General features: G+C 52.2%; 62 non-coding genes and 22 pseudogenes across 62 annotated transcripts in view; all 84 read right to left on the bottom strand.

Moving 5' to 3' along the window:
* Positions 1–69: 69 nt before the first annotated feature.
* LOC131115416 (5S ribosomal RNA) lies at positions 70–188 on the bottom strand. The gene has a single exon (XR_009122694.1). It is a non-coding gene; the product is annotated as a 5S ribosomal RNA (ribosomal RNA).
* Positions 189–300: 112 nt separating this feature from the next.
* LOC131117526 (5S ribosomal RNA) lies at positions 301–419 on the bottom strand. The gene has a single exon (XR_009124740.1). It is a non-coding gene; the product is annotated as a 5S ribosomal RNA (ribosomal RNA).
* Positions 420–531: 112 nt separating this feature from the next.
* LOC131112984 (5S ribosomal RNA) lies at positions 532–640 on the bottom strand (annotated as a pseudogene).
* Positions 641–752: 112 nt separating this feature from the next.
* On the bottom strand, positions 753–871 carry LOC131116170 (5S ribosomal RNA). The gene has a single exon (XR_009123429.1). It is a non-coding gene; the product is annotated as a 5S ribosomal RNA (ribosomal RNA).
* A 112-nt stretch (positions 872–983) lies between these two features.
* Positions 984–1102, bottom strand: LOC131116429 (5S ribosomal RNA). The gene has a single exon (XR_009123676.1). It is a non-coding gene; the product is annotated as a 5S ribosomal RNA (ribosomal RNA).
* A 112-nt stretch (positions 1103–1214) lies between these two features.
* LOC131117525 (5S ribosomal RNA) lies at positions 1215–1333 on the bottom strand. Its single transcript, XR_009124739.1, has one exon. It is a non-coding gene; the product is annotated as a 5S ribosomal RNA (ribosomal RNA).
* Positions 1334–1445: 112 nt separating this feature from the next.
* Positions 1446–1564, bottom strand: LOC131115916 (5S ribosomal RNA). The gene has a single exon (XR_009123182.1). It is a non-coding gene; the product is annotated as a 5S ribosomal RNA (ribosomal RNA).
* A 112-nt stretch (positions 1565–1676) lies between these two features.
* Positions 1677–1795, bottom strand: LOC131118364 (5S ribosomal RNA). Its single transcript, XR_009125527.1, has one exon. It is a non-coding gene; the product is annotated as a 5S ribosomal RNA (ribosomal RNA).
* A 112-nt stretch (positions 1796–1907) lies between these two features.
* Positions 1908–2016, bottom strand: LOC131112708 (5S ribosomal RNA; annotated as a pseudogene).
* Positions 2017–2128: 112 nt separating this feature from the next.
* On the bottom strand, positions 2129–2247 carry LOC131117993 (5S ribosomal RNA). The gene has a single exon (XR_009125189.1). It is a non-coding gene; the product is annotated as a 5S ribosomal RNA (ribosomal RNA).
* A 112-nt stretch (positions 2248–2359) lies between these two features.
* LOC131117707 (5S ribosomal RNA) lies at positions 2360–2478 on the bottom strand. The gene has a single exon (XR_009124917.1). It is a non-coding gene; the product is annotated as a 5S ribosomal RNA (ribosomal RNA).
* A 111-nt stretch (positions 2479–2589) lies between these two features.
* LOC131112404 (5S ribosomal RNA) lies at positions 2590–2698 on the bottom strand (annotated as a pseudogene).
* A 112-nt stretch (positions 2699–2810) lies between these two features.
* Positions 2811–2929, bottom strand: LOC131116154 (5S ribosomal RNA). Its single transcript, XR_009123414.1, has one exon. It is a non-coding gene; the product is annotated as a 5S ribosomal RNA (ribosomal RNA).
* Positions 2930–3040: 111 nt separating this feature from the next.
* Positions 3041–3149, bottom strand: LOC131113800 (5S ribosomal RNA; annotated as a pseudogene).
* A 112-nt stretch (positions 3150–3261) lies between these two features.
* Positions 3262–3380, bottom strand: LOC131115415 (5S ribosomal RNA). Its single transcript, XR_009122693.1, has one exon. It is a non-coding gene; the product is annotated as a 5S ribosomal RNA (ribosomal RNA).
* A 112-nt stretch (positions 3381–3492) lies between these two features.
* On the bottom strand, positions 3493–3610 carry LOC131118795 (5S ribosomal RNA). Its single transcript, XR_009125946.1, has one exon. It is a non-coding gene; the product is annotated as a 5S ribosomal RNA (ribosomal RNA).
* Positions 3611–3722: 112 nt separating this feature from the next.
* On the bottom strand, positions 3723–3831 carry LOC131112245 (5S ribosomal RNA; annotated as a pseudogene).
* A 112-nt stretch (positions 3832–3943) lies between these two features.
* On the bottom strand, positions 3944–4062 carry LOC131117274 (5S ribosomal RNA). The gene has a single exon (XR_009124496.1). It is a non-coding gene; the product is annotated as a 5S ribosomal RNA (ribosomal RNA).
* Positions 4063–4174: 112 nt separating this feature from the next.
* LOC131115819 (5S ribosomal RNA) lies at positions 4175–4293 on the bottom strand. The gene has a single exon (XR_009123088.1). It is a non-coding gene; the product is annotated as a 5S ribosomal RNA (ribosomal RNA).
* Positions 4294–4404: 111 nt separating this feature from the next.
* Positions 4405–4523, bottom strand: LOC131115414 (5S ribosomal RNA). Its single transcript, XR_009122692.1, has one exon. It is a non-coding gene; the product is annotated as a 5S ribosomal RNA (ribosomal RNA).
* A 112-nt stretch (positions 4524–4635) lies between these two features.
* On the bottom strand, positions 4636–4754 carry LOC131116317 (5S ribosomal RNA). Its single transcript, XR_009123571.1, has one exon. It is a non-coding gene; the product is annotated as a 5S ribosomal RNA (ribosomal RNA).
* A 112-nt stretch (positions 4755–4866) lies between these two features.
* Positions 4867–4985, bottom strand: LOC131115915 (5S ribosomal RNA). Its single transcript, XR_009123181.1, has one exon. It is a non-coding gene; the product is annotated as a 5S ribosomal RNA (ribosomal RNA).
* A 112-nt stretch (positions 4986–5097) lies between these two features.
* LOC131116948 (5S ribosomal RNA) lies at positions 5098–5216 on the bottom strand. Its single transcript, XR_009124179.1, has one exon. It is a non-coding gene; the product is annotated as a 5S ribosomal RNA (ribosomal RNA).
* A 112-nt stretch (positions 5217–5328) lies between these two features.
* Positions 5329–5437, bottom strand: LOC131112983 (5S ribosomal RNA; annotated as a pseudogene).
* Positions 5438–5549: 112 nt separating this feature from the next.
* Positions 5550–5668, bottom strand: LOC131118394 (5S ribosomal RNA). The gene has a single exon (XR_009125559.1). It is a non-coding gene; the product is annotated as a 5S ribosomal RNA (ribosomal RNA).
* A 112-nt stretch (positions 5669–5780) lies between these two features.
* Positions 5781–5898, bottom strand: LOC131119072 (5S ribosomal RNA). The gene has a single exon (XR_009126202.1). It is a non-coding gene; the product is annotated as a 5S ribosomal RNA (ribosomal RNA).
* A 112-nt stretch (positions 5899–6010) lies between these two features.
* Positions 6011–6119, bottom strand: LOC131112244 (5S ribosomal RNA; annotated as a pseudogene).
* Positions 6120–6231: 112 nt separating this feature from the next.
* LOC131118492 (5S ribosomal RNA) lies at positions 6232–6350 on the bottom strand. Its single transcript, XR_009125673.1, has one exon. It is a non-coding gene; the product is annotated as a 5S ribosomal RNA (ribosomal RNA).
* Positions 6351–6462: 112 nt separating this feature from the next.
* LOC131118393 (5S ribosomal RNA) lies at positions 6463–6581 on the bottom strand. The gene has a single exon (XR_009125558.1). It is a non-coding gene; the product is annotated as a 5S ribosomal RNA (ribosomal RNA).
* Positions 6582–6693: 112 nt separating this feature from the next.
* On the bottom strand, positions 6694–6811 carry LOC131119071 (5S ribosomal RNA). The gene has a single exon (XR_009126201.1). It is a non-coding gene; the product is annotated as a 5S ribosomal RNA (ribosomal RNA).
* A 112-nt stretch (positions 6812–6923) lies between these two features.
* Positions 6924–7032, bottom strand: LOC131112243 (5S ribosomal RNA; annotated as a pseudogene).
* Positions 7033–7144: 112 nt separating this feature from the next.
* Positions 7145–7263, bottom strand: LOC131117273 (5S ribosomal RNA). Its single transcript, XR_009124495.1, has one exon. It is a non-coding gene; the product is annotated as a 5S ribosomal RNA (ribosomal RNA).
* A 112-nt stretch (positions 7264–7375) lies between these two features.
* LOC131115818 (5S ribosomal RNA) lies at positions 7376–7494 on the bottom strand. The gene has a single exon (XR_009123087.1). It is a non-coding gene; the product is annotated as a 5S ribosomal RNA (ribosomal RNA).
* Positions 7495–7605: 111 nt separating this feature from the next.
* On the bottom strand, positions 7606–7724 carry LOC131115413 (5S ribosomal RNA). The gene has a single exon (XR_009122691.1). It is a non-coding gene; the product is annotated as a 5S ribosomal RNA (ribosomal RNA).
* A 112-nt stretch (positions 7725–7836) lies between these two features.
* On the bottom strand, positions 7837–7955 carry LOC131116316 (5S ribosomal RNA). The gene has a single exon (XR_009123570.1). It is a non-coding gene; the product is annotated as a 5S ribosomal RNA (ribosomal RNA).
* A 112-nt stretch (positions 7956–8067) lies between these two features.
* On the bottom strand, positions 8068–8186 carry LOC131115913 (5S ribosomal RNA). The gene has a single exon (XR_009123180.1). It is a non-coding gene; the product is annotated as a 5S ribosomal RNA (ribosomal RNA).
* Positions 8187–8298: 112 nt separating this feature from the next.
* Positions 8299–8417, bottom strand: LOC131116947 (5S ribosomal RNA). The gene has a single exon (XR_009124178.1). It is a non-coding gene; the product is annotated as a 5S ribosomal RNA (ribosomal RNA).
* Positions 8418–8529: 112 nt separating this feature from the next.
* Positions 8530–8648, bottom strand: LOC131114690 (5S ribosomal RNA). The gene has a single exon (XR_009121993.1). It is a non-coding gene; the product is annotated as a 5S ribosomal RNA (ribosomal RNA).
* Positions 8649–8760: 112 nt separating this feature from the next.
* On the bottom strand, positions 8761–8869 carry LOC131112982 (5S ribosomal RNA; annotated as a pseudogene).
* Positions 8870–8981: 112 nt separating this feature from the next.
* LOC131117887 (5S ribosomal RNA) lies at positions 8982–9100 on the bottom strand. The gene has a single exon (XR_009125090.1). It is a non-coding gene; the product is annotated as a 5S ribosomal RNA (ribosomal RNA).
* A 112-nt stretch (positions 9101–9212) lies between these two features.
* LOC131112242 (5S ribosomal RNA) lies at positions 9213–9321 on the bottom strand (annotated as a pseudogene).
* A 112-nt stretch (positions 9322–9433) lies between these two features.
* Positions 9434–9552, bottom strand: LOC131116843 (5S ribosomal RNA). The gene has a single exon (XR_009124078.1). It is a non-coding gene; the product is annotated as a 5S ribosomal RNA (ribosomal RNA).
* A 112-nt stretch (positions 9553–9664) lies between these two features.
* LOC131111889 (5S ribosomal RNA) lies at positions 9665–9783 on the bottom strand. Its single transcript, XR_009121335.1, has one exon. It is a non-coding gene; the product is annotated as a 5S ribosomal RNA (ribosomal RNA).
* A 111-nt stretch (positions 9784–9894) lies between these two features.
* LOC131113557 (5S ribosomal RNA) lies at positions 9895–10003 on the bottom strand (annotated as a pseudogene).
* Positions 10004–10115: 112 nt separating this feature from the next.
* Positions 10116–10234, bottom strand: LOC131115411 (5S ribosomal RNA). Its single transcript, XR_009122689.1, has one exon. It is a non-coding gene; the product is annotated as a 5S ribosomal RNA (ribosomal RNA).
* Positions 10235–10346: 112 nt separating this feature from the next.
* LOC131119070 (5S ribosomal RNA) lies at positions 10347–10464 on the bottom strand. The gene has a single exon (XR_009126200.1). It is a non-coding gene; the product is annotated as a 5S ribosomal RNA (ribosomal RNA).
* A 112-nt stretch (positions 10465–10576) lies between these two features.
* On the bottom strand, positions 10577–10695 carry LOC131118171 (5S ribosomal RNA). The gene has a single exon (XR_009125338.1). It is a non-coding gene; the product is annotated as a 5S ribosomal RNA (ribosomal RNA).
* A 112-nt stretch (positions 10696–10807) lies between these two features.
* Positions 10808–10915, bottom strand: LOC131114173 (5S ribosomal RNA; annotated as a pseudogene).
* Positions 10916–11027: 112 nt separating this feature from the next.
* LOC131116169 (5S ribosomal RNA) lies at positions 11028–11146 on the bottom strand. Its single transcript, XR_009123428.1, has one exon. It is a non-coding gene; the product is annotated as a 5S ribosomal RNA (ribosomal RNA).
* A 111-nt stretch (positions 11147–11257) lies between these two features.
* On the bottom strand, positions 11258–11376 carry LOC131115410 (5S ribosomal RNA). The gene has a single exon (XR_009122688.1). It is a non-coding gene; the product is annotated as a 5S ribosomal RNA (ribosomal RNA).
* A 112-nt stretch (positions 11377–11488) lies between these two features.
* Positions 11489–11607, bottom strand: LOC131117524 (5S ribosomal RNA). The gene has a single exon (XR_009124738.1). It is a non-coding gene; the product is annotated as a 5S ribosomal RNA (ribosomal RNA).
* Positions 11608–11719: 112 nt separating this feature from the next.
* Positions 11720–11838, bottom strand: LOC131118310 (5S ribosomal RNA). The gene has a single exon (XR_009125475.1). It is a non-coding gene; the product is annotated as a 5S ribosomal RNA (ribosomal RNA).
* Positions 11839–11950: 112 nt separating this feature from the next.
* Positions 11951–12059, bottom strand: LOC131112981 (5S ribosomal RNA; annotated as a pseudogene).
* Positions 12060–12171: 112 nt separating this feature from the next.
* LOC131117992 (5S ribosomal RNA) lies at positions 12172–12290 on the bottom strand. Its single transcript, XR_009125188.1, has one exon. It is a non-coding gene; the product is annotated as a 5S ribosomal RNA (ribosomal RNA).
* Positions 12291–12402: 112 nt separating this feature from the next.
* Positions 12403–12521, bottom strand: LOC131117706 (5S ribosomal RNA). The gene has a single exon (XR_009124916.1). It is a non-coding gene; the product is annotated as a 5S ribosomal RNA (ribosomal RNA).
* A 111-nt stretch (positions 12522–12632) lies between these two features.
* Positions 12633–12741, bottom strand: LOC131112402 (5S ribosomal RNA; annotated as a pseudogene).
* A 112-nt stretch (positions 12742–12853) lies between these two features.
* Positions 12854–12972, bottom strand: LOC131111877 (5S ribosomal RNA). The gene has a single exon (XR_009121334.1). It is a non-coding gene; the product is annotated as a 5S ribosomal RNA (ribosomal RNA).
* A 111-nt stretch (positions 12973–13083) lies between these two features.
* Positions 13084–13192, bottom strand: LOC131113556 (5S ribosomal RNA; annotated as a pseudogene).
* Positions 13193–13304: 112 nt separating this feature from the next.
* Positions 13305–13423, bottom strand: LOC131115408 (5S ribosomal RNA). The gene has a single exon (XR_009122687.1). It is a non-coding gene; the product is annotated as a 5S ribosomal RNA (ribosomal RNA).
* A 112-nt stretch (positions 13424–13535) lies between these two features.
* On the bottom strand, positions 13536–13653 carry LOC131119069 (5S ribosomal RNA). The gene has a single exon (XR_009126199.1). It is a non-coding gene; the product is annotated as a 5S ribosomal RNA (ribosomal RNA).
* A 112-nt stretch (positions 13654–13765) lies between these two features.
* On the bottom strand, positions 13766–13884 carry LOC131115407 (5S ribosomal RNA). The gene has a single exon (XR_009122686.1). It is a non-coding gene; the product is annotated as a 5S ribosomal RNA (ribosomal RNA).
* A 112-nt stretch (positions 13885–13996) lies between these two features.
* LOC131116314 (5S ribosomal RNA) lies at positions 13997–14115 on the bottom strand. Its single transcript, XR_009123568.1, has one exon. It is a non-coding gene; the product is annotated as a 5S ribosomal RNA (ribosomal RNA).
* A 112-nt stretch (positions 14116–14227) lies between these two features.
* LOC131115912 (5S ribosomal RNA) lies at positions 14228–14346 on the bottom strand. Its single transcript, XR_009123179.1, has one exon. It is a non-coding gene; the product is annotated as a 5S ribosomal RNA (ribosomal RNA).
* Positions 14347–14458: 112 nt separating this feature from the next.
* LOC131116946 (5S ribosomal RNA) lies at positions 14459–14577 on the bottom strand. Its single transcript, XR_009124177.1, has one exon. It is a non-coding gene; the product is annotated as a 5S ribosomal RNA (ribosomal RNA).
* A 112-nt stretch (positions 14578–14689) lies between these two features.
* Positions 14690–14808, bottom strand: LOC131114689 (5S ribosomal RNA). Its single transcript, XR_009121992.1, has one exon. It is a non-coding gene; the product is annotated as a 5S ribosomal RNA (ribosomal RNA).
* Positions 14809–14920: 112 nt separating this feature from the next.
* LOC131112980 (5S ribosomal RNA) lies at positions 14921–15029 on the bottom strand (annotated as a pseudogene).
* A 112-nt stretch (positions 15030–15141) lies between these two features.
* LOC131117886 (5S ribosomal RNA) lies at positions 15142–15260 on the bottom strand. The gene has a single exon (XR_009125089.1). It is a non-coding gene; the product is annotated as a 5S ribosomal RNA (ribosomal RNA).
* Positions 15261–15372: 112 nt separating this feature from the next.
* Positions 15373–15481, bottom strand: LOC131112241 (5S ribosomal RNA; annotated as a pseudogene).
* Positions 15482–15593: 112 nt separating this feature from the next.
* Positions 15594–15712, bottom strand: LOC131116842 (5S ribosomal RNA). Its single transcript, XR_009124077.1, has one exon. It is a non-coding gene; the product is annotated as a 5S ribosomal RNA (ribosomal RNA).
* Positions 15713–15824: 112 nt separating this feature from the next.
* Positions 15825–15943, bottom strand: LOC131111866 (5S ribosomal RNA). The gene has a single exon (XR_009121333.1). It is a non-coding gene; the product is annotated as a 5S ribosomal RNA (ribosomal RNA).
* Positions 15944–16054: 111 nt separating this feature from the next.
* On the bottom strand, positions 16055–16163 carry LOC131113555 (5S ribosomal RNA; annotated as a pseudogene).
* Positions 16164–16275: 112 nt separating this feature from the next.
* LOC131115406 (5S ribosomal RNA) lies at positions 16276–16394 on the bottom strand. The gene has a single exon (XR_009122685.1). It is a non-coding gene; the product is annotated as a 5S ribosomal RNA (ribosomal RNA).
* A 112-nt stretch (positions 16395–16506) lies between these two features.
* On the bottom strand, positions 16507–16624 carry LOC131119068 (5S ribosomal RNA). Its single transcript, XR_009126198.1, has one exon. It is a non-coding gene; the product is annotated as a 5S ribosomal RNA (ribosomal RNA).
* A 112-nt stretch (positions 16625–16736) lies between these two features.
* Positions 16737–16845, bottom strand: LOC131112239 (5S ribosomal RNA; annotated as a pseudogene).
* Positions 16846–16957: 112 nt separating this feature from the next.
* On the bottom strand, positions 16958–17075 carry LOC131119067 (5S ribosomal RNA). The gene has a single exon (XR_009126197.1). It is a non-coding gene; the product is annotated as a 5S ribosomal RNA (ribosomal RNA).
* Positions 17076–17187: 112 nt separating this feature from the next.
* On the bottom strand, positions 17188–17306 carry LOC131118170 (5S ribosomal RNA). The gene has a single exon (XR_009125337.1). It is a non-coding gene; the product is annotated as a 5S ribosomal RNA (ribosomal RNA).
* A 112-nt stretch (positions 17307–17418) lies between these two features.
* LOC131114172 (5S ribosomal RNA) lies at positions 17419–17526 on the bottom strand (annotated as a pseudogene).
* Positions 17527–17638: 112 nt separating this feature from the next.
* Positions 17639–17757, bottom strand: LOC131116168 (5S ribosomal RNA). Its single transcript, XR_009123427.1, has one exon. It is a non-coding gene; the product is annotated as a 5S ribosomal RNA (ribosomal RNA).
* Positions 17758–17868: 111 nt separating this feature from the next.
* Positions 17869–17987, bottom strand: LOC131114688 (5S ribosomal RNA). The gene has a single exon (XR_009121991.1). It is a non-coding gene; the product is annotated as a 5S ribosomal RNA (ribosomal RNA).
* A 112-nt stretch (positions 17988–18099) lies between these two features.
* LOC131112238 (5S ribosomal RNA) lies at positions 18100–18208 on the bottom strand (annotated as a pseudogene).
* Positions 18209–18320: 112 nt separating this feature from the next.
* On the bottom strand, positions 18321–18439 carry LOC131116839 (5S ribosomal RNA). Its single transcript, XR_009124075.1, has one exon. It is a non-coding gene; the product is annotated as a 5S ribosomal RNA (ribosomal RNA).
* Positions 18440–18551: 112 nt separating this feature from the next.
* Positions 18552–18670, bottom strand: LOC131111853 (5S ribosomal RNA). The gene has a single exon (XR_009121331.1). It is a non-coding gene; the product is annotated as a 5S ribosomal RNA (ribosomal RNA).
* Positions 18671–18781: 111 nt separating this feature from the next.
* On the bottom strand, positions 18782–18890 carry LOC131113554 (5S ribosomal RNA; annotated as a pseudogene).
* A 112-nt stretch (positions 18891–19002) lies between these two features.
* Positions 19003–19046, bottom strand: part of LOC131115405 (5S ribosomal RNA) — a 119-nt gene continuing 75 nt past the window's right edge. The window contains exon 1 of the ribosomal RNA XR_009122684.1: positions 19003–19046. This exon is cut by the window's right edge and continues 75 nt beyond it. This is a non-coding gene — a ribosomal RNA (5S ribosomal RNA).

Below are 19046 nucleotides of genomic sequence, written 5' to 3'. Positions count from 1 at the left end.
CCAAACTAGATCCAGCAAAAAGTGTCAAACAGCGCCCTCTGCTGTCAGGCTAGAGCAGAAACCATAAAAAGCTTACAGCACCTGGTATTCCCAGGCGGTCTCCCATCCAAGTACTAACCAGGCCCGCCCCTGCTTAGCTTCCGAGATCGGACGAGATCGGGCGTTTTCAGGGTAGTATGGCCATAAGCTGCCAGGTCAACTGAAAAGATCCTATTTGAAGAAGACGCAGGCCAAACTAGACTCCAGCAAAAAGTGTCGAACAGCGCCCTCTGCTGTCAGGCAAGAGCAGAAACCATAAAAAGCTTACAGCACCTGGTATTCCCAGGCGGTCTCCCATCCAAGTACTAACCAGGCCCGCCCCTGCTTAGCTTCCGAGATCGGACGAGATCAGGCTTTTTCAGGGTAGTATGGCCGTAAGCTGCCAGGGCAACTGAAAAGGTCCTATTTAAAGGCGACGCAGGCCAAACTAGACTCCAGAAAAAAGTGGCAAACAGCGCCCTCTGCTGTCAGGCAAGAGCAGAAACCATAAAAAGCTTACAGCACCTGGTATTCCCAGGCGGTCTCCCATCCAAGTACTAACCAGGCCCGCCCCTGCTTAGCTTCCGAGATCGGGCGTTTTCAGGGTAGTATGGCCAAAAGCTGCCAAGGCAACTGAAAAGATCCTATTTGAAGGCGACGCAGGACAAACTAGACTCCAGCAAAAAGTGTCAAACAGCGCCCTCTGCTGTCAGGCAAGAGCAGAAACCATAAAAAGCGTACAGCACCTGGTATTCCCAGGCGGTCTCCCATCCAAGTACTAACCAGGCCCGCCCCTGCTTAGCTTCCGAGATCGGACGAGATCAGGCGTTTTCAGGGTGGTATGGCCGTAAGCTGCCAGGTGAACTGAAAAGATCCTATTTGAAGGTGACGCAGGCCAAACTAGACTCCAGCAAAAAGTGTCAAACAGCGCCCTCTGCTGTCAGGCAAGAGCAGAAACCATAAAAAGCTTACAGCTCCTGGTATTCCCAGGCGGTCTCCCATCCAAGTACTAACCAGGCCCGCCCCTGCTTAGCTTCCGAGATCGGACGAGATCGGGCGTTTTCAGGGTAGTATGGCCATAAGCTGCCAGGTCAACTGAAAAGATCCTATTTGAAGAAGACGCAGGCCAAACTAGACTCCAGCAAAAAGTGTCGAACAGCGCCCTCTGCTGTCAGGCAAGAGCAGAAACCATAAAAAGCTTACAGCACCTGGTATTCCCAGGCGGTCTCCCATCCAAGTACTAACCAGGCCCGCCCCTGCTTAGCTTCCGAGATCGGACGAGATCAGGCTTTTTCAGGGTAGTATGGCCGTAAGCTGCCAGGGCAACTGAAAAGGTCCTATTTGAAGGCGACGCAGGCCAAACTAGACTCCAGAAAAAAGTGGCAAACAGCGCCCTCTGCTGTCAGGCAAGAGCAGAAACCATAAAAAGCTTACAGCACCTGGTATTCCCAGGCGGTCTCCCATCCAAGTACTAACCAGGCCCGCCCCTGCTTAGCTTCCGAGATCGGACGAGACCGGGCGTTTTCAGGGTAGTATGGCCGTAAGCTGCCAGGGCAACTGAAAAGATCCTATTTGAAGGCGACGCAGGCCAAACTAGACTCCAGCAAAAAGTGTCAAACAGCGCCCTCTGCTGTTAGGCAAGAGCAGAAACCATAAAAAGCTTACAGCACCTGGTATTCCCAGGCGGTCTCCCATTCAAGTACTAACCAGGCCCGCCCGTGCTTAGCTTCCGAGATCGGACAAGATCGGGCGTTTTCAAGGCAGTATGGCCGTAAGCTGCCAGGTCAACTGAAAAAATCCTATTTGAAGGTGACGCAGGCCAAACTAGACTCCAGCAAAACATGTCAAACAGCGCCCTCTGCTGTCAGGCAAGAGCAGAAACCATAAAAAGCTTACAGCACCTGGTATTCCCAGGCGGTCTCCCATCCAAGTACTAACCAGGCCCGCCCCTGCTTAGCTTCCGAGATCGGGCGCTTTCAGGGTAGTATGGCCAAAAGCTGCCAAGGCAACTGAAAAGATCCTATTTGAAGGCGACGCAGGACAAACTAGACTCCAGCAAAAAGTGTCAAACAGCGCCCTCTGCTGTCAGGCAAGAGCAGAAACCATAAAAAGCGTACAGCACCTGGTAATCCCAGGCGGTCTCCCATCCAAGTACTAACCAGGCCCGCCCCTGCTTAGCTTCCGAGATCGGACGAGATCGGGCGTTTTCAGGGTAGTATGGCCGTAAGCTGCCAGGGCAACTGAAAAGATCCTATTCGAAGGCGATGCAGGCCAAACTAGACTCCAGCAAAAAGTGTCAAACAGCGCCCTCTGCTGTCAGGCAAGAGCAGAAACCATAAAAGGCTTACAGCACCTGGTATTGCCAGGCGGTCTCCCATCCAAGTACTAACCAGGCCCACCCCTGCTTAGCTTTCGAGATCGGACGAGATCGGGCGTTTTCAGGGTAGTATGGCCGTAAGCTGCCAGGACAACTGAAAAGATCTTATTTGAAGGCGACGCAGGCCAAACTAGATCCAGCAAAAAGTGTCAAACAGCGCCCTCTGCTGTCAGGCTAGAGCAGAAACCATAAAAAGCTTACAGCACCTGGTATTCCCAGGCGGTGTCCCATCCAAGTACTAACCAGGCCCGCCCCTGCTTAGCTTCCGAGATCGGGCGTTTTCAGGGTAGTATGGCCGTAAGCTGCCAGGTCAACTGAAAAGATCCTATTTGAAGGCGACGCAGGCCAAACTAGACTCCAGCAAAAGGTGTCAAACAGCGCCCTCTGCTGTCAGGCAAGAGCAGAAACCATAAAAAGCTTACAGCACCTGGTATTCCCAGGCGGTCTCCCATCCAAGTACTAACCAGGCCCGCCCCTGCTTAGCTTCCAAGATCGGACGAGATCAGGCGTTTTCAGGGTGGTATGGCCGTAAGCTGCCAGGACAACTGAAAAGATCTTATTTGAAGGTGACGCAGGCCAAACTAGATCCAGCAAAAAGTGTCAAACAGCGCCCTCTGCTGTCAGGCTAGAGCAGAAACCATAAAAAGCTTACAGCACCTGGTATTCCCAGGCGGTCTCCCATCAAAGTACTAACCAGGCCCTCCCCTGCTTAGCTTCCGAGATCAGGCGTTTTCAGGGTAGTATGGCCAAAAGCTGCCAAGGCAACTGAAAAGATCCTATTTGAAGGCGACGCAGGACAAACTAGACTCCAGCAAAACATGTCAAACAGCGCCCTCTGCTGTCAGGCTAGAGCAGAAACCATAAAAAGCTTACAGCACCTGGTATTCCCAGGCGGTCTCCCATCCAAGTACTAACCAGGCCCGCCCCTGCTTAGCTTCCGAGATCGGACGAGATCGGGCGTTTTCAGGGTAGTATGGCCATAAGCTGCCAGGTCAACTGAAAAGATCCTATTTGAAGGTGACGCAGGCCAAACTAGACTACAGCAAAAAGTGTCAAACAGCGCCCTCTGCTGTCAGGCAAGAGCAGAAACCATAAAAAGCTTACAGCACCTGGTATTCTCAGGCGGTCTCCCATCCAAGTACTAACCAGGCCCGGCCCTGCTTAGCTTCCGAGATCGTACGAGATCGGGCGTTTTCAGGGTAGTATGGCCTAAGCTGCCAGGTCAACTGAAAAGATCCTATTTGAAAGTGACGCAGGCCAAACTAGACTACAGCAAAAAGTGTCAAACAGCGCCCTCTGCTGTCAGGCAAGAGCAGAAACCATAAAAAGCTTACAGCACCTGGTATTCACAGGCGGTCTCCCATCCAAGTACTAACCAGGCCCGCCCCTGCTTAGCTTCCGAGATCGGGCGTTTTCAGGGTAGTATGGCCGTAAGCTGCCAGGACAACTGAAAAGATCCTATTTGAAGAAGACGCAGGCCAAACTAGACTCCAGCAAAAAGTGTCAAACAGCGCCCTCTGCTGTCAGGCTAGAGCAGAAACCATAAAAAGCTTACAGCACCTGGTATTCCCAGGCGGTCTCCCATCCAAATACTAACCAGGCCCGCCCCTGCTTAGCTTCCGAGATCGGACGAGATCGGGCGTTTTCAGGGTAATATGGCCGTAAGCTGCCACATCAACTGAAAAGATCCTATTTGAAGGCGACGCAGGCCAAACTAGACTCCAGCAAAAAGTGTCAAACAGCGCCCTCTGCTGTCAGGCAAGAGCAGAAACCAAAAAAAGCTTACAGCACCTGGTATTCCCAGGCGGTCTCCCATCCAAGTACTAACCAGGCCCGCCCCTGCTTAGCTTCCGAGATCGGACGAGATCAGGCGTTTTCAGGGTGGTGTGGCCGTAAGCTGCCAGGACAACTGAAAAGATCTTATTTGAAGGCGACGCAGGCCAAACTAGATCCATCAAAAAGTGTCAAACAGCGCCCTCTGCTGTCAGGCTAGAGCAGAAACCATAAAAAGCTTACAGCACCTGGTATTCCCAGGCGGTCTCCCATCCAAGTACTAACCAGGCCCGCCCCTGCTTAGCTTCCGAGATCGGACGAGATCGGGCGTTTTCAGGGTAGTATGGCCATAAGCTGCTAGGTCAACTGAAAAGATCCTATTTGAAGAAGACGCAGGCCAAACTAGACTCCAGCAAAAAGTGTCGAACAGCGCCCTCTGCTGTCAGGCAAGAGCAGAAACCATAAAAAGCTTACAGCACCTGGTATTCCCAGGCGGTCTCCCATCCAAGTACTAACCAGGCCCGCCCCTGCTTAGCTTCCGAGATCGGACGAGATCGGGCTTTTTCAGGGTAGTATGGCCGTAAGCTGCCAGGGCAACTGAAAAGATCCTATTTGAAGGCGACGCAGGCCAAACTAGACTCCAGAAAAAAGTGGCAAACAGCGCCCTCTGCTGTCAGGCAAGAGCAGAAACCATAAAAAGCTTACAGCACCTGGTATTCCCAGGCGGTCTCCCATCCAAGTACTAACCAGGCCCGCCCCTGCTTAGCTTCCGAGATCGGACGAGACCGGGCGTTTTCAGGGTAGTATGGCCGTAAGCTGCCAGGGCAACTGAAAAGATCCTATTTGAAGGCGACGCAGGCCAAACTAGACTCCAGCAAAAAGTGTCAAACAGCGCCCTCTGCTGTTAGGCAAGAGCAGAAACCATAAAAAGCTTACAGCACCTGGTATTCCCAGGCGGTCTCCCATTCAAGTACTAACCAGGCCCGCCCGTGCTTAGCTTCCGAGATCGGACGAGATCGGGCGTTTTCAAGGTAGTATGGCCGTAAGCTGCCAGGTCAACTGAAAAAATCCTATTTGAAGGTGACGCAGGCCAAACTAGACTCCAGCAAAACATGTCAAACAGCGCCCTCTGCTGTCAGGCAAGAGCAGAAACCATAAAAAGCTTACAGCACCTGGTATTCCCAGGCGGTCTCCCATCCAAGTACTAACCAGGCCCGCCCCTGCTTAGCTTCCGAGATCGGGCGTTTTCAGGGTAGTATGGCCAAAAGCTGCCAAGGCAACTGAAAAGATCCTATTTGAAGGCGACGCAGGACAAACTAGACTCCAGCAAAAAGTGTCAAACAGCGCCCTCTGCTGTCAGGCAAGAGCAGAAACCATAAAAAGCATACAGCACCTGGTAATCCCAGGCGGTCTCCCATCCAAGTACTAACCAGGCCCGCCCCTGCTTAGCTTCCGAGATCGGACGAGATCGGGCGTTTTCAGGGTAGTATGGCCATAAGCTGCCAGGTCAATTGAAAAGATCCTATTTGAAGGTGACGCAGGCCAAACTAGACTACAGCAAAAAGTGTCAAACAGCGCCCTCTGCTGTCAGGCAAGAGCAGAAACCATAAAAAGCTTACAGCACCTGGTATTCACAGGCGGTCTCCCATCCAAGTACTAACCAGGCCCGGCCCTGCTTAGCTTCCGAGATCGTACGAGATCGGGCGTTTTCAGGGTAGTATGGCCTAAGCTGCCAGGTCAACTGAAAAGATCCTATTTGAAAGTGACTCAGGCCAAACTAGACTACAGCAAAAAGTGTCAAACAGCGCCCTCTTCTGTCAGGCAAGAGCAGAAACCATAAAAAGCTTACAGCACCTGGTATTCACAGGCGGTCTCCCATCCAAGTACTAACCAGGCCCGCCCCTGCTTAGCTTCCGAGATCGGGCGTTTTCAGGGTAGTATGGCCGTAAGCTGCCAGGACAACTGAAAAGATCCTATTTGAAGAAGACGCAGGCCAAACTAGACTCCAGCAAAAAGTGTCAAACAGCGCCCTCTGCTGTCAGGCTAGAGCAGAAACCATAAAAAGCTTACAGCACCTGGTATTCCCAGGCGGTCTCCCATCCAAATACTAACCAGGCCCGCCCCTGCTTAGCTTCCGAGATCGGACGAGATCGGGCGTTTTCAGGGTAATATGGCCAAAAGCTGCCAAGGCAACTGAAAAGATCCTATTTGAAGGCGACGCAGGCCAAACTAGACTCCAGCAAAAAGTGTCAAACAGCGCCCTCTGCTGTCAGGCAAGAGCAGAAACCATAAAAAGCATACAGCACCTGGTAATCCCAGGCGGTCTCCCATCCAAGTACTAACCAGGCCCGCCCCTGCTTAGCTTCCGAGATCGGACGAGATCGGGCGTTTTCAGGGTAGTATGGCCATAAGCTGCCAGGTCAACTGAAAAGATCCTATTTGAAGGTGACGCAGGCCAAACTAGACTACAGCAAAAAGTGTCAAACAGCGCCCTCTGCTGTCAGGCAAGAGCAGAAACCATAAAAAGCTTACAGCACCTGGTATTCACAGGCGGTCTCCCATCCAAGTACTAACCAGGCCCGGCCCTGCTTAGCTTCCGAGATCGTACGAGATCGGGCGTTTTCAGGGTAGTATGGCCTAAGCTGCCAGGTCAACTGAAAAGATCCTATTTGAAAGTGACGCAGGCCAAACTAGACTACAGCAAAAAGTGTCAAACAGCGCCCTCTGCTGTCAGGCAAGAGCAGAAACCATAAAAAGCTTACAGCACCTGGTATTCACAGGCGGTCTCCCATCCAAGTACTAACCAGGCCCGCCCCTGCTTAGCTTCCGAGATCGGGCGTTTTCAGGGTAGTATGGCCGTAAGCTGCCAGGACAACTGAAAAGATCCTATTTGAAGAAGACGCAGGCCAAACTAGACTCCAGCAAAAAGTGTCAAACAGCGCCCTCTGCTGTCAGGCTAGAGCAGAAACCATAAAAAGCTTACAGCACCTGGTATTCCCAGGCGGTCTCCCATCCAAATACTAACCAGGCCCGCCCCTGCTTAGCTTCCGAGATCGGACGAGATCGGGCGTTTTCAGGGTAATATGGCCGTAAGCTGCCACATCAACTGAAAAGATCCTATTTGAAGGCGACGCAGGCCAAACTAGACTCCAGCAAAAAGTGTCAAACAGCGCCCTCTGCTGTCAGGCAAGAGCAGAAACCAAAAAAAGCTTACAGCACCTGGTATTCCCAGGCGGTCTCCCATCCAAGTACTAACCAGGCCCGCCCCTGCTTAGCTTCCGAGATCGGACGAGATCAGGCGTTTTCAGGGTGGTGTGGCCGTAAGCTGCCAGGACAACTGAAAAGATCTTATTTGAAGGCGACGCAGGCCAAACTAGATCCATCAAAAAGTGTCAAACAGCGCCCTCTGCTGTCAGGCTAGAGCAGAAACCATAAAAAGCTTACAGCACCTGGTATTCCCAGGCGGTCTCCCATCCAAGTACTAACCAGGCCCGCCCCTGCTTAGCTTCCGAGATCGGACGAGATCGGGCGTTTTCAGGGTAGTATGGCCATAAGCTGCTAGGTCAACTGAAAAGATCCTATTTGAAGAAGACGCAGGCCAAACTAGACTCCAGCAAAAAGTGTCGAACAGCGCCCTCTGCTGTCAGGCAAGAGCAGAAACCATAAAAAGCTTACAGCACCTGGTATTCCCAGGCGGTCTCCCATCCAAGTACTAACCAGGCCCGCCCCTGCTTAGCTTCCGAGATCGGACGAGATCGGGCTTTTTCAGGGTAGTATGGCCGTAAGCTGCCAGGGCAACTGAAAAGATCCTATTTGAAGGCGACGCAGGCCAAACTAGACTCCAGAAAAAAGTGGCAAACAGCGCCCTCTGCTGTCAGGCAAGAGCAGAAACCATAAAAAGCTTACAGCACCTGGTATTCCCAGGCGGTCTCCCATCCAAGTACTAACCAGGCCCGCCCCTGCTTAGCTTCCGAGATCGGACGAGACCGGGCGTTTTCAGGGTAGTATGGCCGTAAGCTGCCAGGGCAACTGAAAAGATCCTATTTGAAGGCGACGCAGGCCAAACTAGACTCCAGCAAAAAGTGTCAAACAGCGCCCTCTGCTGTTAGGCAAGAGCAGAAACCATAAAAAGCTTACAGCACCTGGTATTCCCAGGCGGTCTCCCATTCAAGTACTAACCAGGCCCGCCCGTGCTTAGCTTCCGAGATCGGACGAGATCGGGCGTTTTCAAGGTAGTATGGCCGTAAGCTGCCAGGTCAACTGAAAAAATCCTATTTGAAGGTGACGCAGGCCAAACTAGACTCCAGCAAAACATGTCAAACAGCGCCCTCTGCTGTCAGGCAAGAGCAGAAACCATAAAAAGCTTACAGCACCTGGTATTCCCAGGCGGTCTCCCATCCAAGTACTAACCAGGCCCGCCCCTGCTTAGCTTCCGAGATCGGACGAGATCGGGCGTTTTCAGGGTAGTATGGCCGTAAGCTGCCAGGGCAACTGAAAAGATCCTATTCGAAGGCGATGCAGGCCAAACTAGACTCCAGCAAAAAGTGTCAAACAGCGCCCTCTGCTGTCAGGCAAGAGCAGAAACCATAAAAAGCTTACAGCACCTGGTATTCCCAGGCGGTCTCCCATCCAAGTACTAACCAGGCCCGCCCCTGCTTAGCTTCCGAGATCGGGCGTTTTCAGGGTAGTATGGCCAAAAGCTGCCAAGGCAACTGAAAAGATCCTATTTGAAGGCGACGCAGGACAAACTAGACTCCAGCAAAAAGTGTCAAACAGCGCCCTCTGCTGTCAGGCAAGAGCAGAAACCATAAAAAGCATACAGCACCTGGTAATCCCAGGCGGTCTCCCATCCAAGTACTAACCAGGCCCGCCCCTGCTTAGCTTCCGAGATCGGACGAGATCGGGCGTTTTCAGGGTAGTATGGCCGTAAGCTGCCAGGGCAACTGAAAAGATCCTATTCGAAGGCGATGCAGGCCAAACTAGACTCCAGCAAAAAGTGTCAAACAGCGCCCTCTGCTGTCAGGCAAGAGCAGAAACCATAAAAAGCTTACAGCACCTGGTATTCACAGGCGGTCTCCCATCCAAGTACTAACCAGGCCCGCCCCTGCTTAGCTTCCGAGATCGGGCGTTTTCAGGGTAGTATGGCCGTAAGCTGCCAGGTCAACTGAAAAGATCCTATTTGAAGGTGACGCAGGCCAAACTAGACTCCAGCAAAACATGTCAAACAGCGCCCTCTGCTGTCAGGCAAGAGCAGAAACCATGAAAAGCTTACAGCACCTGGTATTCCCAGGCGGTCTCCCATCCAAGTACTAACCAGGCTCGCCCCTGCTTAGCTTCCGAGATCGGACGAGATCGGGCGTTTTCAGGGTAGTATGGCTGTAAGCTGCCACATCAACTGAAAAGATCCTATTTGAAGGCGACGCAGGCCAAACTAGACTCCAGCAAAAGGTGTCAAACAGCGCCCTCTGCTGTCAGGCAAGAGCAGAAACCATAAAAAGCTTACAGCACCTGGTATTCCCAGGCGGTCTCCCATCCAAGTACTAACCAGGCCCGCCCCTGCTTAGCTTCCGAGATCGGACGAGATCAGGCGTTTTCAGGGTGGTATGGCCGTAAGCTGCCAGTACAACTGAAAAGATCTTATTTGAAGGTGACGCAGGCCAAACTAGATCCAGCAAAAAGTGTCAAACAGCGCCCTCTGCTGTCAGGCTAGAGCAGAAACCATAAAAAGCTTACAGCACCTGGTATTCCCAGGCGGTCTCCCATCCAAGTACTAACCAGGCCCTCCCCTGCTTAGCTTCCGAGATCAGGCGTTTTCAGGGTAGTATGGCCAAAAGCTGCCAAGGCAACTGAAAAGATCCTATTTGAAGGCGACGCAGGACAAACTAGACTCCAGCAAAACATGTCAAACAGCGCCCTCTGCTGTCAGGCTAGAGCAGAAACCATAAAAAGCTTACAGCACCTGGTATTCCCAGGCGGTCTCCCATCCAAGTACTAACCAGGCCCGCCCCTGCTTAGCTTCCGAGATCGGACGAGATCGGGCGTTTTCAGGGTAGTATGGCCATAAGCTGCCAGGTCAACTGAAAAGATCCTATTTGAAGGTGACGCAGGCCAAACTAGACTACAGCAAAAAGTGTCAAACAGCGCCCTCTGCTGTCAGGCAAGAGCAGAAACCATAAAAAGCTTACAGCACCTGGTATTCACAGGCGGTCTCCCATCCAAGTACTAACCAGGCCCGGCCCTGCTTAGCTTCCGAGATCGTACGAGATCGGGCGTTTTCAGGGTAGTATGGCCTAAGCTGCCAGGTCAACTGAAAAGATCCTATTTGAAAGTGACGCAGGCCAAACTAGACTCCAGCAAAAAGTGTCAAACAGCGCCCTCTGCTGTCAGGCAAGAGCAGAAACCATAAAAAGCTTACAGCACCTGGTAATCCCAGGCGGTCTCCCATCCAAGTACTAACCAGGCCCGCCCGTGCTTAGCTTCCGAGATCGGACGAGATCGGGCGTTTTCAAGGTAGTATGGCCGTAAGCTGCCAGGTCAACTGAAAAAATCCTATTTGAAGGTGACGCAGGCCAAACTGGACTCCAGCAAAACATGTCAAACAGCGCCCTCTGCTGTCAGGCAAGAGCAGAAACCATAAAAAGCTTACAGCACCTGGTATTCCCAGGCGGTCTCCCATCCAAGTACTAACCAGGCCCGCCCCTGCTTAGCTTCGAGATCGGGCGTTTTCAGGGTAGTATGGCCAAAAGCTGCCAAGGCAACTGAAAAGATCCTATTTGAAGGCGACGCAGGACAAACTAGACTCCAGCAAAAAGTGTCAAACAGCGCCCTCTGCTGTCAGGCAAGAGCAAAAACCATAAAAAGCGTACAGCACCTGGTATTCCCAGGCGGTCTCCCATCCAAGTACTAACCAGGCCCGCCCCTGCTTAGCTTCCGAGATCGGACGAGATCAGGCGTTTTCAGGGTGGTATGGCCGTAAGCTGCCAGGACAACTGAAAAGATCTTATTTGAAAGCGACGCAGGCCAAACTAGATCCAGCAAAAAGTGTCAAACAGCGCCCTCTGCTGTCAGGCTAGAGCAGAAACCATAAAAAGCTTACAGCACCTGGTATTCCCAGGCGGTCTCCCATCCAAGTACTAACCAGGCCCGCCCCTGCTTAGCTTCCGAGATCGGACGAGATCGGGCGTTTTCAGGGTAGTATGGCCATAAGCTGCCAGGTCAACTGAAAAGATCCTATTTGAAGAAGACGCAGGCCAAACTAGACTCCAGCAAAAAGTGTCGAACAGCGCCCTCTGCTGTCAGGCAAGAGCAGAAACCATAAAAAGCTTACAGCACCTGGTATTCCCAGGCGGTCTCCCATCCAAGTACTAACCAGGCCCGCCCCTGCTTAGCTTCCGAGATCGGACGAGATCAGGCTTTTTCAGGGTAGTATGGCCGTAAGCTGCCAGGGCAACTGAAAAGATCCTATTTGAAGGCGACGCAGGCCAAACTAGACTCCAGCAAAAAGTGTCAAACAGCGCCCTCTGCTGTTAGGCAAGAGCAGAAACCATAAAAAGCTTACAGCACCTGGTATTCCCAGGCGGTCTCCCATTCAAGTACTAACCAGGCCCGCCCGTGCTTAGCTTCCGAGATCGGACAAGATCGGGCGTTTTCAAGGTAGTATGGCCGTAAGCTGCCAGGTCAACTGAAAAAATCCTATTTGAAGGTGACGCAGGCCAAACTAGACTCCAGCAAAACATGTCAAACAGCGCCCTCTGCTGTCAGGCAAGAGCAGAAACCATAAAAAGCTTACAGCACCTGGTATTCCCAGGCGGTCTCCCATCCAAGTACTAACCAGGCCCGCCCCTGCTTAGCTTCCGAGATCGGGCGTTTTCAGGGTAGTATGGCCAAAAGCTGCCAAGGCAACTGAAAAGATCCTATTTGAAGGCGACGCAGGACAAACTAGACTCCAGCAAAAAGTGTCAAACAGCGCCCTCTGCTGTCAGGCAAGAGCAGAAACCATAAAAAGCGTACAGCACCTGGTAATCCCAGGCGGTCTCCCATCCAAGTACTAACCAGGCCCGCCCCTGCTTAGCTTCCGAGATCGGACGAGATCGGGCGTTTTCAGGGTAGTATGGCCGTAAGCTGCCAGGGCAACTGAAAAGATCCTATTCGAAGGCGATGCAGGCCAAACTAGACTCCAGCAAAAAGTGTCAAACAGCGCCCTCTGCTGTCAGGCAAGAGCAGAAACCATAAAAGGCTTACAGCACCTGGTATTGCCAGGCGGTCTCCCATCCAAGTACTAACCAGGCCCACCCCTGCTTAGCTTTCGAGATCGGACGAGATCGGGCGTTTTCAGGGTAGTATGGCCGTAAGCTGCCAGGACAACTGAAAAGATCTTATTTGAAGGCGACGCAGGCCAAACTAGATCCAGCAAAAAGTGTCAAACAGCGCCCTCTGCTGTCAGGCTAGAGCAGAAACCATAAAAAGCTTACAGCACCTGGTATTCCCAGGCGGTGTCCCATCCAAGTACTAACCAGGCCCGCCCCTGCTTAGCTTCCGAGATCGGGCGTTTTCAGGGTAGTATGGCCGTAAGCTGCCAGGTCAACTGAAAAGATCCTATTTGAAGGCGACGCAGGCCAAACTAGACTCCAGCAAAAGGTGTCAAACAGCGCCCTCTGCTGTCAGGCAAGAGCAGAAACCATAAAAAGCTTACAGCACCTGGTATTCCCAGGCGGTCTCCCATCCAAGTACTAACCAGGCCCGCCCCTGCTTAGCTTCCGAGATCGGACGAGATCAGGCGTTTTCAGGGTGGTATGGCCGTAAGCTGCCAGGACAACTGAAAAGATCTTATTTGAAGGTGACGCAGGCCAAACTAGATCCAGCAAAAAGTGTCAAACAGCGCCCTCTGCTGTCAGGCTAGAGCAGAAACCATAAAAAGCTTACAGCACCTGGTATTCCCAGGCGGTCTCCCATCCAAGTACTAACCAGGCCCTCCCCTGCTTAGCTTCCGAGATCAGGCGTTTTCAGGGTAGTATGGCCAAAAGCTGCCAAGGCAACTGAAAAGATCCTATTTGAAGGCGACGCAGGACAAACTAGACTCCAGCAAAACATGTCAAACAGCGCCCTCTGCTGTCAGGCTAGAGCAGAAACCATAAAAAGCTTACAGCACCTGGTATTCCCAGGCGGTCTCCCATCCAAGTACTAACCAGGCCCGCCCCTGCTTAGCTTCCGAGATCGGACGAGATCGGGCGTTTTCAGGGTAGTATGGCCATAAGCTGCCAGGTCAACTGAAAAGATCCTATTTGAAGGTGACGCAGGCCAAACTAGACTACAGCAAAAAGTGTCAAACAGCGCCCTCTGCTGTCAGGCAAGAGCAGAAACCATAAAAAGCTTACAGCACCTGGTATTCACAGGCGGTCTCCCATCCAAGTACTAACCAGGCCCGGCCCTGCTTAGCTTCCGAGATCGTACGAGATCGGGCGTTTTCAGGGTAGTATGGCCTAAGCTGCCAGGTCAACTGAAAAGATCCTATTTGAAAGTGACGCAGGCCAAACTAGACTACAGCAAAAAGTGTCAAACAGCGCCCTCTGCTGTCAGGCAAGAGCAGAAACCATAAAAAGCTTACAGCACCTGGTATTCCCAGGCGGTCTCCCATCCAAGTACTAACCAGGCCCGCCCCTGCTTAGCTTCCGAGATCGGACGAGATCGGGCGTTTTCAGGGTAGTATGGCCATAAGCTGCTAGGTCAACTGAAAAGATCCTATTTGAAGAAGACGCAGGCCAAACTAGACTCCAGCAAAAAGTGTCGAACAGCGCCCTCTGCTGTCAGGCAAGAGCAGAAACCATAAAAAGCTTACAGCACCTGGTATTCCCAGGCGGTCTCCCATCCAAGTACTAACCAGGCCCGCCCCTGCTTAGCTTCCGAGATCGGACGAGATCGGGCTTTTTCAGGGTAGTATGGCCGTAAGCTGCCAGGGCAACTGAAAAGATCCTATTTGAAGGCGACGCAGGCCAAACTAGACTCCAGAAAAAAGTGGCAAACAGCGCCCTCTGCTGTCAGGCAAGAGCAGAAACCATAAAAAGCTTACAGCACCTGGTATTCCCAGGCGGTCTCCCATCCAAGTACTAACCAGGCCCGCCCCTGCTTAGCTTCCGAGATCGGACGAGACCGGGCGTTTTCAGGGTAGTATGGCCGTAAGCTGCCAGGGCAACTGAAAAGATCCTATTTGAAGGCGACGCAGGCCAAACTAGACTCCAGCAAAAAGTGTCAAACAGCGCCCTCTGCTGTTAGGCAAGAGCAGAAACCATAAAAAGCTTACAGCACCTGGTATTCCCAGGCGGTCTCCCATTCAAGTACTAACCAGGCCCGCCCGTGCTTAGCTTCCGAGATCGGACGAGATCGGGCGTTTTCAAGGTAGTATGGCCGTAAGCTGCCAGGTCAACTGAAAAAATCCTATTTGAAGGTGACGCAGGCCAAACTAGACTCCAGCAAAACATGTCAAACAGCGCCCTCTGCTGTCAGGCAAGAGCAGAAACCATAAAAAGCTTACAGCACCTGGTATTCCCAGGCGGTCTCCCATCCAAGTACTAACCAGGCCCGCCCCTGCTTAGCTTCCGAGATCGGACGAGATCGGGCGTTTTCAGGGTAGTATGGCCGTAAGCTGCCAGGGCAACTGAAAAGATCCTATTCGAAGGCGATGCAGGCCAAACTAGACTCCAGCAAAAAGTGTCAAACAGCGCCCTCTGCTGTCAGGCAAGAGCAGAAACCATAAAAAGCTTACAGCACCTGGTATTCCCAGGCGGTCTCCCATCCAAGTACTAACCAGGCCCGCCCCTGCTTAGCTTCCGAGATCGGGCGTTTTCAGGGTAGTATGGCCAAAAGCTGCCAAGGCAACTGAAAAGATCCTATTTGAAGGCGACGCAGGACAAACTAGACTCCAGCAAAAAGTGTCAAACAGCGCCCTCTGCTGTCAGGCAAGAGCAGAAACCATAAAAAGCATACAGCACCTGGTAATCCCAGGCGGTCTCCCATCCAAGTACTAACCAGGCCCGCCCCTGCTTAGCTTCCGAGATCGGACGAGATCGGGCGTTTTCAGGGTAGTATGGCCGTAAGCTGCCAGGGCAACTGAAAAGATCCTATTCGAAGGCGATGCAGGCCAAACTAGACTCCAGCAAAAAGTGTCAAACAGCGCCCTCTGCTGTCAGGCAAGAGCAGAAACCATAAAAAGCTTACAGCACCTGGTATTCACAGGCGGTCTCCCATCCAAGTACTAACCAGGCCCGCCCCTGCTTAGCTTCCGAGATCGGGCGTTTTCAGGGTAGTATGGCCGTAAGCTGCCAGGTCAACTGAAAAGATCCTATTTGAAGGTGACGCAGGCCAAACTAGACTCCAGCAAAACATGTCAAACAGCGCCCTCTGCTGTCAGGCAAGAGCAGAAACCATGAAAAGCTTACAGCACCTGGTATTCCCAGGCGGTCTCCCATCCAAGTACTAACCAGGCTCGCCCCTGCTTAGCTTCCGAGATCGGACGAGATCGGGCGTTTTCAGGGTAGTATGGCTGTAAGCTGCCACATCAACTGAAAAGATCCTATTTGAAGGCGACGCAGGCCAAACTAGACTCCAGCAAAAGGTGTCAAACAGCGCCCTCTGCTGTCAGGCAAGAGCAGAAACCATAAAAAGCTTACAGCACCTGGTATTCCCAGGCGGTCTCCCATCCAAGTACTAACCAGGCCCGCCCCTGCTTAGCTTCCGAGATCGGACGAGATCAGGCGTTTTCAGGGTGGTATGGCCGTAAGCTGCCAGGACAACTGAAAAGATCTTATTTGAAGGTGACGCAGGCCAAACTAGATCCAGCAAAAAGTGTCAAACAGCGCCCTCTGCTGTCAGGCTAGAGCAGAAACCATAAAAAGCTTACAGCACCTGGTATTCCCAGGCGGTCTCCCATCCAAGTACTAACCAGGCCCTCCCCTGCTTAGCTTCCGAGATCAGGCGTTTTCAGGGTAGTATGGCCAAAAGCTGCCAAGGCAACTGAAAAGATCCTATTTGAAGGCGACGCAGGACAAACTAGACTCCAGCAAAACATGTCAAACAGCGCCCTCTGCTGTCAGGCTAGAGCAGAAACCATAAAAAGCTTACAGCACCTGGTATTCCCAGGCGGTCTCCCATCCAAGTACTAACCAGGCCCGCCCCTGCTTAGCTTCCGAGATCGGACGAGATCGGGCGTTTTCAGGGTAGTATGGCCATAAGCTGCCAGGTCAACTGAAAAGATCCTATTTGAAGGTGACGCAGGCCAAACTAGACTACAGCAAAAAGTGTCAAACAGCGCCCTCTGCTGTCAGGCAAGAGCAGAAACCATAAAAAGCTTACAGCACCTGGTATTCACAGGCGGTCTCCCATCCAAGTACTAACCAGGCCCGGCCCTGCTTAGCTTCCGAGATCGTACGAGATCGGGCGTTTTCAGGGTAGTATGGCCTAAGCTGCCAGGTCAACTGAAAAGATCCTATTTGAAAGTGACGCAGGCCAAACTAGACTACAGCAAAAAGTGTCAAACAGCGCCCTCTGCTGTCAGGCAAGAGCAGAAACCATAAAAAGCTTACAGCACCTGGTATTCACAGGCGGTCTCCCATCCAAGTACTAACCAGGCCCGCCCCTGCTTAGCTTCCGAGATCGGGCGTTTTCAGGGTAGTATGGCCGTAAGCTGCCAGGACAACTGAAAAGATCCTATTTGAAGAAGACGCAGGCCAAACTAGACTCCAGCAAAAAGTGTCAAACAGCGCCCTCTGCTGTCAGGCAAGAGCAGAAACCATAAAAAGCTTACAGCACCTGGTATTCACAGGCGGTCTCCCATCCAAGTACTAACCAGGCCCGGCCCTGCTTAGCTTCCGAGATCGTACGAGATCGGGCGTTTTCAGGGTAGTATGGCCTAAGCTGCCAGGTCAACTGAAAAGATCCTATTTGAAAGTGACGCAGGCCAAACTAGACTCCAGCAAAAAGTGTCAAACAGCGCCCTCTGCTGTCAGGCAAGAGCAGAAACCATAAAAAGCTTACAGCACCTGGTAATCCCAGGCGGTCTCCCATCCAAGTACTAACCAGGCCCGCCCGTGCTTAGCTTCCGAGATCGGACGAGATCGGGCGTTTTCAAGGTAGTATGGCCGTAAGCTGCCAGGTCAACTGAAAAAATCCTATTTGAAGGTGACGCAGGCCAAACTGGACTCCAGCAAAACATGTCAAACAGCGCCCTCTGCTGTCAGGCAAGAGCAGAAACCATAAAAAGCTTACAGCACCTGGTATTCCCAGGCGGTCTCCCATCCAAGTACTAACCAGGCCCGCCCCTGCTTAGCTTCGAGATCGGGCGTTTTCAGGGTAGTATGGCCAAAAGCTGCCAAGGCAACTGAAAAGATCCTATTTGAAGGCGACGCAGGACAAACTAGACTCCAGCAAAAAGTGTCAAACAGCGCCCTCTGCTGTCAGGCAAGAGCAAAAACCATAAAAAGCGTACAGCACCTGGTATTCCCAGGCGGTCTCCCATCCAAGTACTAACCAGGCCCGCCCCTGCTTAGCTTCCGAGATCGGACGAGATCAGGCGTTTTCAGGGTGGTATGGCCGTAAGCTGCCAGGACAACTGAAAAGATCTTATTTGAAAGCGACGCAGGCCAAACTAGATCCAGCAAAAAGTGTCAAACAGCGCCCTCTGCTGTCAGGCTAGAGCAGAAACCATAAAAAGCTTACAGCACCTGGTATTCCCAGGCGGTCTCCCATCCAAGTACTAACCAGGCCCGCCCCTGCTTAGCTTCCGAGATCGGACGAGATCGGGCGTTTTCAGGGTAGTATGGCCGTAAGCTGCCAGGGCAACTGAAAAGATCCTATTCGAAGGCGATGCAGGCCAAACTAGACTCCAGCAAAAAGTGTCAAACAGCGCCCTCTGCTGTCAGGCAAGAGCAGAAACCATAAAAAGCTTACAGCACCTGGTATTCACAGGCGGTCTCCCATCCAAGTACTAACCAGGCCCGCCCCTGCTTAGCTTCCGAGATCGGGCGTTTTCAGGGTAGTATGGCCGTAAGCTGCCAGGTCAACTGAAAAGATCCTATTTGAAGGTGACGCAGGCCAAACTAGACTCCAGCAAAACATGTCAAACAGCGCCCTCTGCTGTCAGGCAAGAGCAGAAACCATGAAAAGCTTACAGCACCTGGTATTCCCAGGCGGTCTCCCATCCAAGTACTAACCAGGCTCGCCCCTGCTTAGCTTCCGAGATCGGACGAGATCGGGCGTTTTCAGGGTAGTATGGCTGTAAGCTGCCACATCAACTGAAAAGATCCTATTTGAAGGTGACGCAGGCCAAACTAGACTCCAGCAAAAGGTGTCAAACAGCGCCCTCTGCTGTCAGGCAAGAGCAGAAACCATAAAAAGCTTACAGCACCTGGTATTCCCAGGCGGTCTCCCATCCAAGTACTAACCAGGCCCGCCCCTGCTTAGCTTCCGAGATCGGACGAGATCAGGCGTTTTCAGGGTGGTATGGCCGTAAGCTGCCAGGACAACTGAAAAGATCTTATTTGAAGGTGACGCAGGCCAAACTAGATCCAGCAAAAAGTGTCAAACAGCGCCCTCTGCTGTCAGGCTAGAGCAGAAACCATAAAAAGCTTACAGCACCTGGTATTCCCAGGCGGTCTCCCATCCAAGTACTAACCAGGCCCTCCCCTGCTTAGCTTCCGAGATCAGGCGTTTTCAGGGTAGTATGGCCAAAAGCTGCCAAGGCAACTGAAAAGATCCTATTTGAAGGCGACGCAGGACAAACTAGACTCCAGCAAAACATGTCAAACAGCGCCCTCTGCTGTCAGGCTAGAGCAGAAACCATAAAAAGCTTACAGCACCTGGTATTCCCAGGCGGTCTCCCATCCAAGTA

Source organism: Doryrhamphus excisus, unplaced genomic scaffold (genome assembly GCF_030265055.1).
Source record: "Doryrhamphus excisus isolate RoL2022-K1 unplaced genomic scaffold, RoL_Dexc_1.0 HiC_scaffold_25, whole genome shotgun sequence".
In the NCBI taxonomy this organism is placed as follows: domain Eukaryota; kingdom Metazoa; phylum Chordata; class Actinopteri; order Syngnathiformes; family Syngnathidae; genus Doryrhamphus; species Doryrhamphus excisus.
This window is presented reverse-complemented; position numbering and strand designations above follow the sequence as displayed.